The sequence below is a fragment of the Crocuta crocuta genome, unplaced genomic scaffold (assembly GCF_008692635.1).
Source record: "Crocuta crocuta isolate KB4526 unplaced genomic scaffold, BGI_CrCroc_1.0 scaffold41, whole genome shotgun sequence".
NCBI lineage: Eukaryota > Metazoa > Chordata > Mammalia > Carnivora > Hyaenidae > Crocuta > Crocuta crocuta.
The window spans coordinates 16,631,906-16,637,905 of NW_027529428.1; the positions used below are offsets into that span (position 1 = coordinate 16,631,906).

At 42.3% G+C, this 6,000-nt stretch overlaps 1 protein-coding gene across 12 annotated transcripts in view; it reads left to right on the plus strand.

The window, feature by feature from the left end:
* The window catches only part of CD274 (CD274 molecule), a 65,800-nt gene that overhangs the window by 39,840 nt on the left and 19,960 nt on the right, over positions 1 to 6,000 (plus strand). Inside the window, exon 1 of one of the 12 annotated variants that reach the window (XM_077759466.1) lies at positions 3,471 to 3,478. The exons of 7 other annotated variants lie outside the window; for them this stretch is intronic. The gene's annotated coding sequence lies outside the window, so the exon portion shown is untranslated. Of the gene's footprint in view, positions 1 to 3,470; positions 3,479 to 3,618; positions 3,642 to 3,728; positions 3,929 to 6,000 lie in introns of those variants that run through there. 4 more of the 12 variants (XM_077759463.1, XM_077759464.1, XM_077759465.1 and 1 more) reach the window with 4 other exon arrangements.

Below are 6,000 nucleotides of genomic sequence, written 5' to 3' on the forward strand. Positions count from 1 at the left end.
AATCTTTAAATAACCACTTATTCAGACCAGAAAACAAAAATCAGTTGTTTCCTTCAAAGGAGAAGCTTTGAAGATCTTTAGATATTGAGAACTCGCGTAGTTCTTGGTTTAAATCTAAGTGTGAGTATAATATAATACTTCTAGAGGCAATTCCAAAAGAGACATTGGAACTAAATCATGCCCTTAAATCAAGTGAAATGACTCAGAGGGGACTGTTTGACTTATACAATGTTCGCTTAGGTAATTTTTAGACTAGGATATTAAATCAATAAAAAAATATTTCCTAGTACCCTCTAAAGGGGTATCTCTGATTGTAAACTTTATTTTTAATGGTCTTCATTTCATTTATTGAGATACCTTAGAATTAAATTATTTCCCATAGAGTCCCAAAGTCCCACAGCATTGTTCAAGTCATAATTATTTATGAGGGTTTATTAATTCTTGAGGACAGGGGACATTGTTGGAGATCTCATCTTTGTTTTCAAGTGCCCGCCGCATGGGAGCTCCGCTTTGAAGGCTAGATAGAACTCTTCACTTGGCCAGCCCTTCCCCGGCTCAGGACAGGGAGGAAAGAGACAAATACAGTGTAAGCAAGAGAAGCATCTGAACGTGGGTGTCAGGTGATGACAGCTTCTACTCTCTGGCCATCCCCACATGTGAATTACTCCTGTATTTTAAACAGTTGTGTGACCAGGGCAAAGTGTTCTCCATGAAATCTGTTTGGCACAGATGTACAGGTTATGAGTAGATGGTGAAGGAAGAGGCAGAAGTTGGCGATGGGAACACAGAGAGAGAGAGAAAGAGAGAGAGAGAGAGAGAGAGAGATGGGCATAACACGGGGCAGTAGTTTACCGTCGCACACAACCAAAAATAGAACGTGGAGACACATCTGGACATTGTCTCTCATATAGTAATAAAACGCATTTGTAAACTTTGAATGCAAACCAAGCAGGTTGTTGATATTCTCTTATTTTTTAATGTTTTTCTTTCTGAGAGAGAGAGAGACGTGAGCAGGGGAGGGTCAGAGAGAGAGGGAGACACAGAATCTGAAACAGGCTCCTGGCTCTGAGCTAGCTGTCAGCACAGAGCCTGACGCGGGGCTCAAACCCACGAACCATGAGATCATGACAGCTGAAGTCTGATGCTTAACCGACTGAGACACCCAGGCACCCCGGTTTTTGATATTCTTAAAGTCTCTTTATTTTATCCTGTTTGTAATGATCAAGAAAGTTTATGGGAAATTGCTCCTTCACCAGGAATTTGCTAATGGCACTTCAAGCCCAGTTGTTAAGAACCTGGGATCTATCCTTTTAAGTACAGGACAAAGAAAGATTATCTCTCTTGTTTTAGGGACAAATGTGGAAGTGGGATAGGCAGAGCTAGACTGAAGGGTGGTAATGATACCCATTAACCAAATTAGAGGAAAGGGTGTTATATCTGCACTTGCAAGGAACTCTTGTTTCAATGTTTTCCTTAAATGTTATACCATCAGTTTTAAAAATTTTAATGTGCACATGAACCAGCGAGAGATAGTGTTGAAAACAGCCAGAGATGGATACCCAGGACCTGCTCCCGAAGAATTAGATTCAGCAGAGACCTGAATTCTGTATTTAAACACCTACCCAAGTCAACTGTGATGTGAGTGAACCCCATGATGAATTTTTTCCTCTAAAAATGAAGAGAGTAAGAGGGGCGTGAAAGGGTATGGCAATACTGAAGATGATCTGGATGTCTTGTGCCTCATGTTCAGCTTCCCACTGGTCTCCTCCTGTCTCAGCACTTCTCTGTCTGCCTTACCCAAATCACAAAGTCAGGATTGGTTTTTTTTAGGCTTTTTAATTTTAATTCCAGTATAGTAGCATACAGACTTTCATCTATTTTTTGAAGTGATAAAGTCTCTTTTTTTCTAAACACATCTTTTTTTGTTTTTTTGTTTTTTGTATCTGCAGAAGATATCAAAAACTTCATTAAGAACCTTGATAAGCTATATGGGAAATGAATGGCTGAAGGGTGCAAACAGGTGGGCAGGATGAATAAGATTGGCAGTCATCAAATTACTAATATGTAAATCAGTGGGCAGCAATCTGAGTAAATACTTTCCATTCCCACCATCAAATTCAGAGAAAGGCAAATTCCATTCACTGTGCCTTCTCTGTTGATCATTATGTACAGCCTGGACATTCCTTTAGTAAAACAAACAATAAACTAAACACCCTCTCTCCCCTCTCCCCCCAGTTTTAAAAATTATTCATAGATCATAGAGGCCATCTAAGAGGATATTACTTAATCCTGACTACCTTTCAGTAGATTCGTTGCTCAGGATAACTTAGCTAGTTAGTGGCAGGGGCCTCTGGAGACAGGTTTTTTTGTTTGTTTGTTTGTTTGTTTTTTCCTCACACAATAGTCATGACCACTCACAGGCCATGAAATCTATGTCCTGGATCTTAACTCTCATTTTTAGAAAAATGAAAGATAAAATAGAAAATATCAGAGACATTAAAGTTGGGATAGCACTGCCATATTCCACTATGTGGCCTTAAAAAGAGATTTGAAAGAGGGAGCGTCTCAGCTCAATCCCCAAGTCTATTTACAGTTTTATTGAGGCTAAAGAGAATTCCACACTCTACCAGATTTTTAGGCAGTATCATCCTCAGTATTTTTGTAGGTTAAAGAATAAAAACAGGTGATAGTCTGAGAATGTAAAAAGTCTTAGTTGGGAAGCAAATGTCATAACCAAGGCAACAGACATCTCGATATTTATCCGTTATGCAATATTTTGAATTACATTTGAAATAAATGAGCAGGAAAGTCAAAACAATGAAGAGTACACGTTATCAATTTAAAATTAGAGGGAGAGACACACCACAGGGCGGGAGAGACAGGAAGGAGAAGGACAGGGAAGCACCTAGGAGTCCAGCAGTGGGGACGCTTAAGTTATGCCATCACCCTCTGTGAGTCTGTGGCTTTTAGCTGGGCTCCTCCATCCATCTGGAGGGGTTTCCTCATCTTCACCTAGAATGTGCCAACCCAGCCTGGACCCCAGGATGGCAAGACAGTAGGGATCGAGAGCGTTCTTAAAAGGTGTAACTGGCGGTGGGAAGTTCTTTTAACGTCAAAGCAACTGAAGTTTCATTATGTCGAGGAACTTTGAGGAAGTCCTCACAATTCACGCATTAAAAATATATTTCCTATTACACACACACACCTACTTTCTAGAATAAAAACCAAAGCCACATGGGCCTGCCAGTTTTCTTTGTATATATTGTGGAATTACGTTCACTTAGGACAGAGAGTTCCCTCATCTTGTGAAAAGGTTTTATCAGACGCAGTGTGGCGGGGGAACCGATGGGCAGAACGTCAGGTGTCCGGATTCCGAAGATAAAAGCCGTCTGAAGTCTCTATAACTCGCTTCAGACCTGTTTTTCAACCTCTGTTTTACTTTTTTTTTTTTTCCCCAACCTTTGTTTTAAAGGAATAGGTGGGAATTATTAGATTGCTTTACCATGGAGTCTTTTCTTTTTAACAACTGGTTTACGAGAAACTGGGCCGCTATTTTCGCTTTTGGTTTCTTTTCTGCAAGAGCGCAACTGCCGGGAGCCTGCCGTGCCCAGGACGGGNGCCGTCAGCCTCCCCGTCCGCAGGTAGGGAGCGTGCTTCCCGCGCCGAGTGCCAGCCCGCGCGGCTCGCTGCCGTCCCGGCGCAGCTGGCGCTTTAAATACGTGGCTGGTGTGCGCACCTGTCCTTTGGGATGGAGAGAGGAGGCGGGCGAGGGAAAGGGCTGCTGGTTGGACGGAGCGGTAGACCCCGTCACCTGCGTAGGTTAATAGGAGAAGCTAACCGTCTGACCGGTCTTCAGGCGGGGTGTAGTTTTGACTCACGTCAGTTGTAGAAGTCTGTGTTTCTGCGCGTTCCTGAATAGGGTCCTGAGGTAGGTAGCAGGGTCTAGAGCGAAAGTCCTGGGCTGCATGTCGGACAGCTGGGTCCTCGGACCTCCTCAGCTGCACACTGAGGAAGTCATACACCTGCAGTATCTCCTCAGGACCCCCTTCCACTGTAAGATCCAGGAGGCCTCAGTACGAGTTCTTTGTGCTGCCTATTCTGAGGATGACATGGTCTTTGTCTTATAACACAGAGTCCTTCAGGTATCATTGTTCCACTTTGTTTGCACCTAAAAAATACCTTGTATGATTTTCTATGGATTAAACAGTCTTCTAAAATGTGAAATATATACACACAGTAAGTATGTATATATCTCTCTGTGTGTGTATATGTGTGATGTATATGTATGTGTGCATATAGATAGAGTTTTTTTAATGGCTGCATTCCATGTTACTGGGCAACCAGACAAAATTAATACCCCATGCTGGACATAAAGATAATTTACAGTGTTTAAGTATTCCAGTCATTCAGTGAACATCATTGCATATAAATCTCTGGGATACTGCTGATTATTGCCTTCAGATCAACTCTTGTAAGTTTACTTAGGCTATGAGTTTAAATATTTTAAAAGGCTTTTCTTAAGTTTTAAAAAATGTTTATTTTATTTGGGGAAAGGGATAGGAGAAGAGAGAGGGGGAGAGAGAGAATCCCAAGCAGGCTCCACATCATCAGCGCAGAGCCTGACACGTGTCTCGATTTCCACCAATCATGAGAGCATGAGCTGAGCCAAAATCAAGAGTCAGGGGCTCAACCCACTGAGCCACCTTTTGAGGCAAATTAAAAATCACCTTCAAGATAGTGCCACTTTCCACTGGAGTTGCCAGCAGTTTGTAAGAACTCTGATAGCCTAAAGAGAAAATGAGCCTTTTTCAGTGGAAGAGAGTGGGCGGAGGTTACAGGACAGTAGTTGGCGTGTAGTCTTGCAGGACGCCACAGAAGTACTGTTGGGGTTTGAAGTCACCTGGGAAACACAGAAGAGGGTCTCAGGGTGACTGAGGGAAAGGAGTTTGCGCACAGGATTTAGTTGGGTTTAATAGGGCAGCTCTCTTGATCTATTAATAGGGTGGATTTTCATCTTAGATTGTCAAACTCTAGGAAATTTTTTTTGAAAATCAAATTGTAGTTCATTTACATCAGGTAAAGGTCAAAGAAAACCCTAAACCAACAGCTATCAAGACACTGCTTACTCCTACTTATTGGGAAAGGAAGCTTGAATTCTTTGCAGTCTTTTCCTCCTACCCCAGCTACCCTTGGGAGATGCAGGGGTAGCATCAGTTCCAAAGGGTTATATCGAGTTCCCCAGGCACAAACCTGCTTCCCTGTCTGGAATGAACCATCATTTCTTACCTAGTTCACATTTCCTTGCTGTTTGAATGCTCTTGTCTGGGAATCCAGATAAACCATCATAGTTTCTTACTTGAGGAAGATGTCAGTGTTCTTTTAGACCACCTGCCCTGATGTTCTGGAGAGAATCCAGAGCTGGCCCCACACCATTAGCTCAGAGCCCAGTGTGGGGTTCAAACTCATAAACCATGAGATTGTGACCTGAGGGAAATCAGGAGTTGGATGCTTAACCGACTGAGCCACCCAGGCATTCCAAAATGTTCTTTGTCCTTGATCAATAATTCCACTTGGGGAAATCTATCCTCAGGGCCTACCTAGCCTAGGGCCCAGCACACAGTAGGCACTTCAAGGGTATTTGCTGAATACACAAATATGTATGATATTCTTAAACAATCTTATACCTAACTATAGGGGAAGTAACTATTATGGAAACACTAAGATACTTAGGAATATCATTCAGTAAAATGGAAAGTATTTATATCATAATATTAAATGAAAAAATGAGCGTTAAATGTAGGATACGGTTATAATTGTTTTTATAAAGATTCATAGGGGAAAAGACTAGAAGAAAAATATATGCTAGAATGCTCATAATGGTTGCAAGGTTTCTCAGTCTTAATGCTGTGGACAGCGTGGCCTAGACGCTGCTGTGCTGTGCAGGCTGTCCTGTGCTCTGGCGGATGCTCAGCGGCAGCACACCTGCGGACCAGCAGTCCT